This window comes from Scyliorhinus torazame, chromosome 3 (genome assembly GCF_047496885.1).
Source record: "Scyliorhinus torazame isolate Kashiwa2021f chromosome 3, sScyTor2.1, whole genome shotgun sequence".
Lineage (NCBI taxonomy): Eukaryota > Metazoa > Chordata > Chondrichthyes > Carcharhiniformes > Scyliorhinidae > Scyliorhinus > Scyliorhinus torazame.
This window is the reverse complement of record NC_092709.1, coordinates 22108185-22122284: the sequence shown is the minus strand read 5'-3', so window position 1 is coordinate 22122284 and position 14100 is coordinate 22108185. Positions and strand designations below refer to the sequence as shown.

At 47.3% G+C, this 14100-nt stretch overlaps 1 long non-coding RNA gene across 1 annotated transcript in view; it reads right to left on the bottom strand.

Annotated features, from left to right (window-relative positions):
• Positions 1-14100, bottom strand: part of LOC140408338 (uncharacterized) — a 92042-nt gene that overhangs the window by 27789 nt on the left and 50153 nt on the right. The window lies entirely within an intron of this gene.

Genomic DNA, 14100 nt, shown 5'->3' with positions numbered 1-14100 from the left:
TTGCCCTCCTTCTCGCCACCTCCGCACTCCAATCCTGGTATACGCGGATCACCGCGTTCTCCTACCTACTGCTCTGAGTTTTCTTCGCCCATCTGAGGACTGTCTCTCTGTCATTATAGCGGAGAAACCTCACCACTATAGCTCGGGGTATTTCTCCAGCCTTCGGTCTTCGCGCCAGAACTTGATAAGCTCCCCCCACCTCCAAAGGGCCCGTCGGGGCCTCCGATCACATTAGCGAGTGAAGCATCGTGCTTACATATGTCCCGACGTCTGCCCCTTCTCCGTCTTTGGGAAGACCTCTTAGATTCAGAACTCTTAGATTCTTCCTCCTCGAGTTATTCTCCAGTACTTCCAACCTTTCCCCACACCTTTTGTGCTGTGCCTCGTGAGTCTCTGCCTTCATCACCCGGCCCTGTATTTCGTCTTCATTTTCAGCAGCCTTTGCATTCACGACCCGAAGCTCCAGCTCTTGGGTCCTCTGCTCCTCCTTTAGCCCTTCAATCGCCTGTAATATCGGGGCCAACAGCTCCTTCTTCAACTCCTTTTTCAGCTCTTCAAGTCTGGCTCCTTACATAACACTAAGTCCAGAATGGCCTGTTCCCTCGTGGGCTCCATCACAAGCTGTCCCAAAAAGCCCTCCTGTAAACATTCAATAAATTCCCTTTCTTTGGGTCCACTGGCAACATTATTTACCCAGTCCACCTGCATATTGAAGTCCCCCATGATCACTGTGACCTTGCCTTTCTGACATGCCCTTTCTATTTCGTGGTGCATTTTGTGCCCCTGGTCCTGACCACTGTTAGGAGGCCAGTACAGAACTCCCATTATGGTTTTTTTTGCCTTTGTGGTTCCTCAATTCTACCCACACAGACTCCACATCATCAGACCCTATGTCGTTTAGTGCTATTGACTTAATTTCATTCCTTTTTTTAAAAAATATTTTATTGAAAATTTTTGGTCAACCATCACAGTACATTGTGTATCCTTTACACAATAATATAACAGTATAAATAACAATGACCTGTTTTATAAACAAAGAATAAATCATATATAACAAAAAGAAAACTAAAACTAAATGGCAACTGCCTTGTCTCAGATAAACACTCTCCAAAAATATGATTTAACAGTCCAATATACAATTATTTATAGCAACGACCTATACATATTGTACATATATATTAACAACCCTGAGAGTCCTTCTGGTTCCTCACCCCCCTGGGCTGCTGCTGCTGCCTTCTTCTTTTCCATTCCCTCTATCTTTCTGTGAGGTATTCTACGAACGGTTGCCACCGCCTGGTGAACCCTTGAGCCGATCCCCTTAGGACGAACTAAACCGTTCCAGCTTTATAAACCCTGCCATGTCATTTATCCAGGTCTCCACCCCCGGGGGCTTGGCTTCCTTCCACATCAACAGTATCCTGCGCCGGGCTACTAGGGACGCAAAGGCCAAAACATCGGCCTCTCTCGCCTCCTGCACTCCCGGCTCTTGTGCAACCCCAAATATAGCCAACCCCCAGCTTGGTTCGACCTGGACCCCCACTACTTTCGAAAGCACCTTTGTCACCCCCACCCAGAACCCCTGTAGTGCCGGACATGACCAAAACATGTGGGTGTGATTCGCTGGGCTTCTCGAGCATCTCGCACACCTATCCTCTACCCCAAAAAATTTACTGAGCCGTGCTCCAGTCATATGCGCCCTGTGTAACACCTTAAATTGAATCAGGCTTAGCCTGGCACACGAGGACGATGAGTTTACCCTACTTAGGGCATCCGCCCACAGCCCCTCCTCAATCTCCTCCCCCAGCTCTTCTTCCCATTTCCCTTTCAGCTCATCTACCATAATCTCCCCCTCGTCCCTCATTTCCCTATATATATCTGACACCTTACCGTCCCCCACCCATGTCTTTGAGATCACTCTGTCCTGCACCTCATGCGTCGGGAGCTGCGGGAATTCCCTCACCTGTTGCCTCACAAAAGCCCTCAGTTGCATATACCGGAATGCATTCCCTTGGGGCAACCCATATTTCTCGGTCAGCGCTCCCAGACTTGCGAACTTCCCATCCACAAACAGATCTTTCAGTTGCGTTACTCCTGCTCTTTGCCATATTCCAAATTCCCCATCCATTCTCCCCGGGGCAAACCTATGGTTATTTCTTATCAGGGACCCCACCAAGGCTCCCGTCTTTCCCCTATGCCGTCTCCACTGTCCCCAAATTTTCAAAGTCGCCACCACCACCGGGCTTGTGGTGTATTTCTTCGGTGAGAACGGCAATGGGGCCGTCACCATAGCTTGTAGGCTAGTCCCCCTACAGGACGCCCTCTCCAATCTCTTCCACACCGCTCCATCCTCTTCTCCCATCCACTTACTCACCATTGAGATATTGGCGGCCCAGTAGTACTCACTTAGGCTCGGTAGTGCCAGCCCCCCCCTATCCCTACTATGCTGTAAGAATCCCTTCCTCACTCTCGGGGTCTTCCCGGCCCCAAAAAATTCATGATACTCTTTTCGATCCTTTTGAAAAAAGCCTTCGTGATCACCACCGGGAGGCACTGAAACACAAAGAGGAATCTCGGGAGGACTACCATTTTAACCGCCTGCACCCTCCCTGCCAGTGACAGGGATACCATGTCCCATCTCTTGAAGTCCTCCTCCATTTGTTCCACCAATCGCGTTAAATTTAACCTATGCAATGTACCCCAATTCTTGGCTATCTGGATCCCCAAGTAACGAAAGTCCCTTGTTACCTTCCTCAGCGGAAAGTCCTCTATTTCTCTGCTCTGCTCCCCTGGATGCACCACAAACAACTCACTTTTCCCCATGTTCAGTTTATATCCTGAGAATTCTCCAAACTCCCAAAGTGTCCGCATTATCTCTGGCATTCCCTCCACCGGGTCCGCTACATATAACAACAAATCATCCGCATACAGAGATACCCGGTGTTCTTCTCCTCCTCTAAGTACTCCCCTCCACTTCTTGGAACCCCTCAATGCTATTGCCAGGGGCTCAATCGCCAGTGCAAACAATAATGGGGACAGAGGGCATCCCTGCCTTGTCCCTCTATGGAGCCAAAAGTATGCAGATCCCCGTCCATTCGTGACCACACTCGCCACTGGGGCCCTATACAACAGCTGCACCCATCCAACATACTCATCTCCAAAACCAAATCTCCTCAGCACTTCCCACAGATAATCCCACTCCATTCTATCAAATGCTTTCTCGGCATCCATCGCCACCACTATCTCCGCTTCCCCCTCTGGTGGGGGCATCATCATTACCCCTAGCAGCCTCCGTATATTTGTATTCAGCGGTCTCCCCTTCACAAACCCAGTTTGGTCCTCGTGGACCACCCTCGGGACACAATCCTCTATCCTCATTGCCATTACCTTGGCCAGAATCTTACCGTCTACGTTCAGGAGGGAAATAGGCCTATAGGACCCGCATTGCAGCGGGTCCTTTTCCTTCTTTAGGAGAAGCGATATTGTTGCCTCAGACATAGTCGGGGGCAGCTGTCCCCTTTCCTTTGCCTCATTAAAGGTCCTCATCAGTAGCGGGGCGAGCAAGTCCACATATTTCCTGTAAAATTCAACTGGGAATCCATCCGGTCCCGGAGCCTTCCCCGCCTGCATGCTCCTAATTCCTTTCACTACTTCCTCTATTTCAATCTGTGCTCCCAGTCCCACCCTTTCCTGCTCCTCCACCTTGGGAAATTCCAGCCGGTCCAGAAAGCCCATCATTCTCTCCCATCCGGGGGTTGAGCTTCGTATAAATTTTTTATAAAATGCCTTGAACACTCCATTCACTCTCTCCGCTCCCCGCTCCATCTCTCCTTCCTCATCCCTCACTCCCCCTATTTCCCTCGCTGCTCCCCTTTTCCTCAATTGGTGGGCCAGCAACCTGCTCGCCTTCTCCCCATATTCCTCCACTGTGCCTCTGCAGTACCCGTTGTCAGCAAGTCAAATTCTACGTGTAGCCTTTGCCTTTCCCTGTACAGTCCCTCCTCCGGTGCCTCCGCATATTGCCTGTCCACCCTCAGAAGTTCTTGCAGCAACCGCTCCCGTTCCCTACTCTCCTGCTTTCCTTTATGTGCCCTTATTGATATCAGCTCCCCTCTAACCACTGCCTTCAGCGCCTCCCAGACCACTCCCACCTGGACCTCCCCATTATCATTGAGTTCCAAGTACTTTTCAATGCACCCCTCACCTTTAGACACACCCCCTCATCTGCCATTAGTCCCATGTCCATTCTCCAGGGTGGGCGCCCTTCTGTTTCCTCCCCTATCTCCAAGTCCACCCAATGTGGAGCGTGATCCGAAATGGCTATAGCCGTATACTCCGTTCCCCTCACCTTCGGGATCAACGCCCTTCCCAAAACAAAAAAGTCTATTCGCGAATAGACTTTGTGGACATAGGAGAAAAACGAAAACTCCTTACTCCTAGGTCTGCTAAATCTCCACGGGTCTACTCCTCCCATCTGCTCCATAAAATCTTTAAGCACCTTGGCTGCTGCCGGCCTCCTTCCAGTTCTGGACCTCGACCTGTCCAGCCCTGGTTCCAACACCGTATTGAAATCTCCCCCCATTACCAACTTTCCCACCTCTAGGTCCGGGATGCGTCCTAGCATACGCCTCATAAAATTGGCATCATCCCAGTTCGGGGCATATACGTTTACCAAAACCACCGTCTCCCCCTGTAGTTTGCCACTCACCATCACGTATCTGCCCCCGCTATCCGCCACGATAGTCTTTGCCTCAAACATTACCCGCTTCCCCACTAATATAGCCACCCCCCTGTTTTTCGCATCTAGCCCCGAATGGAACACCTGCCCCACCCAACCATTGCGTAGTCTCACCTGGTCTATCAGTTTCAAGTGCGTTTCCTGTAACATAACCACGTCTGCCTTAAGTTTCTTAAGGTGTGCGAGTACCCGTGCCCTCTTTATCGGCCCGTTCAGCCCTCTCACGTTCCACGTGATCAGCCGGGTTGGGGGGCTTTTTACCCCCCCCCCCCCTTGTCGATTAGCCATCCCCTTTTTCCAGCTCCTTACCCGGTTCCCACGCAGCTGTGTCCCCCCCCAGGCGGTGCCCCCCCCCGCCCATGCCACCCCATGCCAGCTCCCCCCTCTCCCCAGCAGCAGCAGCTCAATAATTCCCCCCTCCCACTCCCCCCCCCCCCCCCCCCCCCCCCCCCCCCCCCCGCTAGATCCCCCACTAGCGTAGTTACACCCCCCATGTTGCTCCCAGAAGTCAGCAAACTCTGGCTGACCTCGGCTTCCCCCCGTGACCTCGGCTCGCACCGTGCGACGCCCCCTCCTTCCTGCTTCCCTATTCCCGCCATGATTATCATAGCGCGGGAACCGAGCCCGCGCTTCCCCCTTGGCCCCGCCCCCAATGGCCAACGCCCCATCTCCATCTCCTTTCCTCCCCCCACCACCTCCTGTGGAAGATTGAAAAGTTACCACATCGCAGGATTAATAACATAAAACTCCTCTTTCCCCCCTTTTTACCCCCCTCTTCGCCCCCCCATACTCGCCCCACCACTTTGTTTCAAACATTCTTTTTTTTTTTTAAATAACCCGCTCATTCTAATTTTTCTTCCACGATAAAAGTCCACGCCTCATCCGCTGTCTCAAAGTAGTGGTGCCTCCCTTGATATGTGACCCACAGTCTTGCCGGTTGCAGCATTCTGAATTTTATCTTCTTTTTGTGAAGCACCGCCTTGGCCCGATTAAAGCTCGCCCTCCTTCTCGCCACCTCCGCACTCCAGTCTTGGTATACGCGGATCACCGCGTTCTCCCACTTACTGCTCCGAGTTTTCTTTGCCCACCTAAGGACCATCTCTTTGTCCTTAAAACGGAGGAATCTCACCACTATAGCTCTAGGAATTTCTCCTGCTCTCGGTCCTCGCGCCTTCACTCGGTATGCTCCCTCCACCTCCAGCGGACCCGCCGGGGCCTCCGCTCCATTTAACGAGTGCAGCATCGTGCTCACATATGCCCCGACGTCCGCTCCCTCCGCACCTTCAGGAAGACCAAGAATCCTTAGGTTGTTCCTCCTCGCGTTGTTCTCCAGCACCTCCAGCCTTTCCACACATCGTTTATGGTGTGCCTCGTGCATCTCCGTCTTCACCACCAGGCCCTGTATGTCGTCCTCATTCTCGGCAGCCTTTGCCTTCACGACCCGAAGCTCCTGCTCCTGGGTCTTTTGCTCCTCCTTTAGCCCTTCGATTGCCTGTAATATCGGGGCCAACAGCTCCTTCTTCATTTCCTTTTTGAGTTCTTCCACGCAGCGTTTCAAAAACTCGTGTTGTTCAGGGCCCCATATTAAACTGCCACATTCCGACGCCATCTTGGTTTTTGCTTGCCTTCCTTGCCGCTGCTCCAAAGGATCCACCGCAATCCGGCCACCTTCCTCTCCTTTTTTCATCCGTATCCAGGGGGGATTCCTTTCTGGTTCACCGCACAGTACTTTTAGCCGTTAAAATTGCCGTTGGGGCTCTTATTAAGAGCCCAAAAGTCCGTTCCACCGGGAGCTGCCGAAACGTGCGACTCAGCTGGTCATCGCCGCACCCGGAAGTCCACTTAATTTAATTCCTAATTAACAAGGCAACCCCACCCCCTCTGCCCGCCTCTCTGTCTTTTCGATAGATTGTGAATCCCTGGATGTTTAAATGCCAGTCCCTGAACCCCCTGCAACCACGTCTCTGTGATGCCTACCACATCATACCTGCCAGTCACCATCTGGGCCAAAAGCTCATCTACCTTGTTCCGTACACTGCGCGCATTTAAATATAGCACCTACAATTCTCTATTGACCGTCCCTTTTTGTTTTCTTAGTGTGGTGGACCTTGGTTTACTGAGCCTTTCCATACACTGTGTCATATTTTGTGAGATGGGGACTATCGTAACCTCTCCTGAGTTCTGTCTTTTCGTGCTTTTTTGTATTCCTAAGCAGCTACGCTTCCCACTGATTACTTCACCTCTTGGTTCCCTGACTTTCCCTTCCCCCCCCAATCTCTAGTTTAAAGTCCTATTGACCACCCTATTTACTCTTTTCGCCAGAACACTGGTCCCAGCTCGGTTCAGGTGGAGACCATCCCAACGGTATAGGTCCCCCCTGTCCCAAAACTGATGCCAGTGTCCCATGAAAAGGAACCCCTCTTTCCCACACCACTCTTTCAGCCATGTGTTAACTTCCCTTATTCTTGCCTCCCTATGCCAATTTGCACGTGGCTCGGGCAGTAATCTGGAGATTATGACCCTTGAGGACCTGTTTTTTAATTTGAATCCGAGCTCTTTATAATCTCTAAACAGGTCCTCTTTCCTAGACTTGCCTATGTTGTTGGTACCGACATGGACCACAACAACTGGATCCTCCCCCTCCCTCTCCGGTATCCTTTCAAGCCGGTCAGTGATATCCGGCACCCTAGCACCGGCCAGGCAACATACCATGCAGGACTCTTTATCCTGCTCACAAAGGATACTATCTATCCCCCAATAATAGAATCCCGTACAACTACAACTTGCCTATTTATTCCCTCCCCTTGAATGGCCTGCTGTACCATGGTGCCTTGGTCAGCTGACTCATCCTTCCTGCAGCCCTTTTCGCCATCCACACAGGGAGCAAGTGCCTCGTACCTGTTGGACAGGGTCAAGGGCTGAGGCTCCTGAGTTCCTGACTGCTGGGTCCCTTTACCTGCCTGACTTGCAGTCACACCCTGCTGTCCCTGGCCACTGGCAGGATTTAAACTACTTACTCTGACAGGTGTGACTGCCTCCTGAAACACAGTGTCCAGGTAAGTCTCCCCCTCCCGGATGTGTTTGAAGCTCAGACTCCAGCTCATCAACTCTGAGCTGGAGCTCTTCGCGCAGCCAACACTTACTGCAGATGTGGTCGCTGCAGCTCGCAATGGGATCTGCCAGCTCCCACATCAAGCAGCTCAAGCACAACACCTGACCAGCCATGTCTAATTAATTAATTAGTTTAATTTACGTTTACGAGTTTAGCTGTTTTAAAATTTGGGGCAGATTTGCTATCAACCAGTCAGAGCACAGCTTCCCTTTGACATCACTTTTGGGAAAAAAAGTGCAAAATAGGAAGTTACCGTTAGGTTTTTATACTCACACGGAGACTGCTCCTCCTCCGAACGGCTCCCAAAACTAGGCCGCGAACCCCGGGTTAAAGTAGGTTTTCATACTCGCACAGAGACTGCTCCCCCTCCTCCAAACGGCTCCTGAAACTTTCCTGGTTACCTCACTGCACCAAATTACCAAGTTTCAAATTCCCACTCTGGATGTGTCTTACTCACTCAGGCTGTGTCTCTTTGACCTGCGCAACGCTTACTGAGTGTGCTTTCTGTCTGTCTTTTATACAGACTTCAGGATGACTCACACTAAAACTTCAAAGAGAAGAATACAATGTGTACCTTTGTGCCCCTAAACAGGCCTCAGGTGACTGCCAGATAACTGCCTCGCAGCAATTACAGTGGGGGCAGCTTCAGCCAATCAGACACTAATCTACACTGCACTTTTAACTGAAAAACAGCAGAATTAGATTAACCACTTGCCTTTCGTGGTTACCTCACTGCGCCAAATTACCAAGTTTCAAATTCCCATTCTGGATGTGTCTTAATCACTCAGGCTGTGTCTCTTTGACCTGCGCAACGCTTTGTGCCCCTAAACAGGCCTCAGGTGACTGCCAGATAACTGCCTCTCAGCAATTAGGATGGGGGCAGACTAATCTCTTTTACTTTTGGACATGTGGGTCAACAAACAGTACTCAGCTGGACAATGGAGGAGTGCTGTCGGATGAAGATGGTGTGGCCAGCCATGTCAAAGTTGGTAATGAAGGATGACAATGGACAACAATAATAAAAATCTTTATTAGTGTCACAAGTAGGCTTACATTAACACTACAATGAAGTTACTGTGAAAATCTCCCAGTTGCCACACTCCGGTGCGTGTTCGGGCACACTGGTGGAGAATTCAGATTGTCCAATTCACCTAACAAGCTAGTCTTTTGAGACTTGTGGGAAGAAACCGGAGCACCCGGAGGAAACCTACACAGACACTGGGATAACGTGCAGACTCCACACAGACAGTGACCCATGCCAGGAATCGAACTTGGGTCCCTGGCGTTGTGAAGCAACAGTGCTAACCACTGTGCTACCATGCCGCCCCAATGCCCCACAGCCAGTCTCTGACTGAGAGTTTGATACTGATACTAAGCTGATAGCTTGATGTGCAGAAAATACATTTCTTTTCACCAATTTTGTCTTTTATTACTTTGGATTGCAGTTGAAAATGGGCCAAAAAGGCAATTATCTCCTAATAAAAGTTGAACTGTATTTAATACTGCAGTCACATTGATTCAGATAAACATGAGTGAAGGATATAGACCCACTCACCGCAGTAATTGGCAGATGTGTGACACAGTATGTTGGAATTTAACAAGTCATTGTGACCCATTGCAGGAAATTAAGCTTTAAAGTTAGATTCATGATTGAGTTTTGGGATGTGCTGTTGCTTTTTTTTTAGAAAAATCATTAAGCAATATGCTCTGTTTTTTGAACATATTGGGGCAATGATGTGATCATACAGCTCCCCCTTTGCTTGAAGCAAATTTTGAACTCCCTATTGCTTCTTAATCTGAAGCCTCTCACTATGTACAAATGCAAAATAATTTGGGTGCTGGAAATCTGAAATAAAACAGATTTGCATTTGTATATCACCGTTCATGATCTCTAGACACCCAAAGCACTACATATTCAATGAGGTACTGTTTCACTGTCAGAATTATGACAACTTGTGTGCAGAAAGCTCCCAGAAACTATGTTGTAATAAAGACCAAATAATCTGTTGCCATGTTGATTAAGGAATAAATATTGGCTCACGCACCAAGGATATGTCAGGAATGCCTACCCTGAAGAAGTACTGCTATTCTCTCTGACAGGATCTCAGTTTGTTTGTTTCGCCCTGTCCACCTTCATTCTTTGTCAATCTCCACCTATCGCTGCCCTCTCTTCACGCCCCCCCCCCCCCCCGCCCCGCGCAACAATATAAATGTTATCCTATTTCCAGTTCTCTCTAACTTTGACACAGTCACCCAGATTCAACGTTAGCTCTGTTCTCTCCACAGATGCTGTCAGATCTGCTGAGATTGTCCAATGTTTTCTGATTTTGTTTCTGATTCCAGCATCTGCAGTAATTTGCTTTTATTTTACACTAACGATAGCCCTGCTCTTCTTCAAAATAGGACCATGGGATATTTTATGTCCACTTGAGGGGGCAGACTATCAGCTCATTAAAAAGTGGAATGCTGCATTGTCAGAAATGCTCTCAGTACTGCACTTGATTGGTGGCACGGTGGTGCAGTGGTTAGCACTGCTGCACCATGGCGCCAATGACCCGGGTTTGAATCCGGCCCCGGGTCACTGTCCGTATGTTGTTTGCACATTATCCCGTGTCTGTGTGGGTCTCGCCTCCACAACCCAAAGATGTGCAGGAAATGTGGATTGGCCACGCTAAATTACCCCTTAGTCAGAAATTTATTTTTAAAAAGTACTGCACTTGATCTTTGTACTCCAGTCCTGGAGTGGGACATGAGCCCAGAACCTTCTGACTCCAAAGCAACTGCTACCAACTGAGCCACAGTGCGCATTAAGAACAAACAATGCTGGAACGACTGAATGGACACCATCTGTGGAGAGAGAAATAGGGTGAACGTTTCAGGCAAATTACCTTTCATTAGAACTGGGAGCAGTCAGCCATGTGTCAGTTTTGAAGCAAGTACTGAAGTGGAGGAGGCAAAAGACAAAAGTGGTGCTAATGGGAAAATTTGCCTTTCACTGTGTCAGCAGTGGCTCAGTTGGAAACTATCTCACCAGACTCAAAGAGCAAGTTCAATTACTGTTCCAGAGACATGGGCTTAAAAACCTAGGCTGACAAGAGAGTGCCTCATTGTTGAAGGGTGCTGCATTTCGATTAAGATATTAAACCAAGGCCCTCTCTGGCCTCCCAAGTGGACATAAAAGATCCTGCAGCACTATTCAAACCAGAACAAGGGAGTTCTCCCTCGTGTCCTGGCCAATATTTATCCCATAGCCAACATTGCTTAAAAAAACATTGGTCAAGTGTCGCATTGTTATTTGTTGGAAATTTGCACAAATTTGCTCCTGAGTTTCCTGTATTACAACAGTGACTACACTTGATTTGTTGTCAAGTGCTCTGTTGTCCTCTGTGTGAAATGTGACTTTTTTTCTTGTGATGTCAGTGGGTTCATTACATCCATTGACCACAGGGAATTGTTTTATAAACCACACCTAACTTAGAATCTTAGCAAATCCTATATCAAATATTGTTGCTTATCCAATCTTGCAACTCCCCTCTACCATTCTCCTAGTGATTGGCACTTCCCTCCCATTGGCAATGATGCTTTCAGCTGCCTAGCCTTCACTTTCTGGTTTTCTGACATAAATCCATTTGCCTCTCTATCCCCAGCTCCTTTAAGATCCAGCTAAATGTTATTGGTCACCACTCCTGGTATCATCTTCCTTCGTTTGGTATCCATTTCGTCCATGAAATGGAATGCTTTCCTACCTTAAAGGTGTGAGAGTTGTTGGATTGCTCAGTTGTGTTCTTCCATCTGACAAACCACCAGCAAAGTAAACAGCATATGGTGAATGCCCACTCCAGTTTCTAATAACTGTGACAAGGCATTGAGACATCTGAAGGTTGTGATGACATTTTAATAAACCATTCACTCACATTTTAAGAGTTAGTGCACTCTAACACAGCGGGTTGTGTGTTCCCCTGCATGCAATATTTTATTGGCTCTTAAACATTTGACTTTCCAGTCAAATAAATTACATTAAAACATTTTGGCATGTGATGCACACATAAACCTAGGAATTACTGTTCATGGTTTCAGAGGAACAAGACTGAACACATTTGGATAATTTCCTCTGTCGACTGATTTAGTGGAAGAAGAAAACTGTAATCATGCACATGTTAAGTGTTCAGATATTAATCTCACCAGCTATCTAATCTGTAATTCAACGCCATAAAACCTCACAGTCTTGAAAAAATAATATGTGGGTGATTTTTAGGTCTACACAAATAATTGCCGATAAATGTTTTCAATTATCATCCACCTCAAAATTCATCCTTTGCCATCAGAGCATCACCCTCCCATCCAATAAAAAGTCTACACAAAAGGAAACCAGCATGAAGAAATGACAAGGGGATTGAACATTATGCCCAGGCACGGAAGGACTTGGCAAGAGTCCAAAAACAATTTGATAATGTCAAGTTGACAAGTTATGGAGAGATAGTGTTCAGTCATCAAACAAGAAGAGGCTCACTGCAAGTCTTTACAATACTGAATAAACTATGCCCCAATAAAAACAACTGTCCAAATTAATTGCATTTGAGAAAAATCATATGGTTCACAAGTCAACTGAGTGTTGCAGTCATTGAATTCAATTTATATATGTTACTGAAGGCCTCTGGTATTTTGAAAAACAACACAATGTTAACACAAAATTGTAGGTTGGACTGTTCTGTGTTTTAATCTTTCTTTGTCAGGGTGAGTAATTATCGTTGATTGGAACAGAGGTTTTTTTTTTCAAGCCTACATTAGTCTTGCTGTACAAGGCATTGGAATATCAGCACACAGTACCACAAAGTCAAATAAGCTGCCAGAATTCAATATCTTGGCCAGCTCAGTGATAGAGGTTTAAAGTACTTTCCCTTAAACAATGCAAGAAGAGCCAATTTTGCACATCCCTGAGCATCTGACTCAAGTGAATCTATATCATAGCCATTTAAAATTCAGTTAAACAAAAATGCTTTGTTTGAACATAATGGTGCGTAGCCAGTGCCATTTTGGAAGTTGCACTGAAGTTTGTCTTCCATATTTGGCATATTAAACCCAGTGATAGTGTGAACTGTTAACATAGACTCCTTTTTAGGAGAATTTATTTGGATATAAGAGCCTGTGTCAAATCTCTATGGCTACGGTGATGATTTGTTGTGTCCATTCCTTTTCCATTTAATGTTGCTTCCTCGACATTCTACTATATGCTCAAGTTCCTGAATGGTCTGTTCAGGTATTAGGGAGAAATAATCTGAACCTCTTGACGGTCTAGTGCAGATAAAAACTCAAATTTCCCAAATTCTTGTTAAATGGCAGCTACGCTGTGGCTTTGGGGAGTGCCAAAACAGAACGGGGATTGTAAATATTGTGGTAACTTTAGACCGCAAAGAAGGTAATCAAATGTGTTGTTTGAAAGGAGGAACTTCTTTATACAAATAAATAACAAAGTTTTGACAATAACAGTAACTCAGCAGAACAGTAGTAACTATGAAAGCAGGAGCACTAGTAAAACTGGTCTTGTTTACAGGTCACCCTCCTACAGACTGGAAGAAGTCCGCACATGCTCAGAACCCTCAACGGACTCCTGTAAAACAATTGCATAGGAAGAAGGCTTATAAGAACACTCTGTACTCAAAATGACACTCTAGCACATCTCTCCCAATTCCCCATCAGGACAGAAATACATTGAAATTAATGTCTTAACTATATGAAAGTCTGTCTGCTTTGTGGTTGCATTCCGACCTATGCAATACCACAGGTGAATCTTGTAACGTATAATCTGGAATAATGGGTGAAGAGGTAGATTGAGAATCTGTACCTGAGTGTGAGATACGAACTTGGCTGGAGTATGGTGTTGAAGGCGGAGCTGTAATCTGAACAGAAGTCTGATGTAGGAGTCCTTGCCGAGATGCTCCAGGGATGAAAGTAGGGCCAGCGACATAGTGTCTGCTGTGGGCTGGTTGCAGCGGTATGCGAACAGCAATGGATCAAGGCATTCTGAGAGTATGGAGTTGATGAGTCTCATGATCAACCTCTTGAAGCACTTCATAATGATAGATGTGAAGGTCATCAGATGGTAGTCATTGAGGCACGTTGCCTGATTCTTCTTTGGCACCGTCATGGTGTTCTTGAGCTTTTGAACAATTCTTTGTGTTTTGGTGGTCACGTATTGCTTTAAATTTTCCTTTAGCAAGAGTTATTGATATACGTGGCTCATGTCCATTTTTCA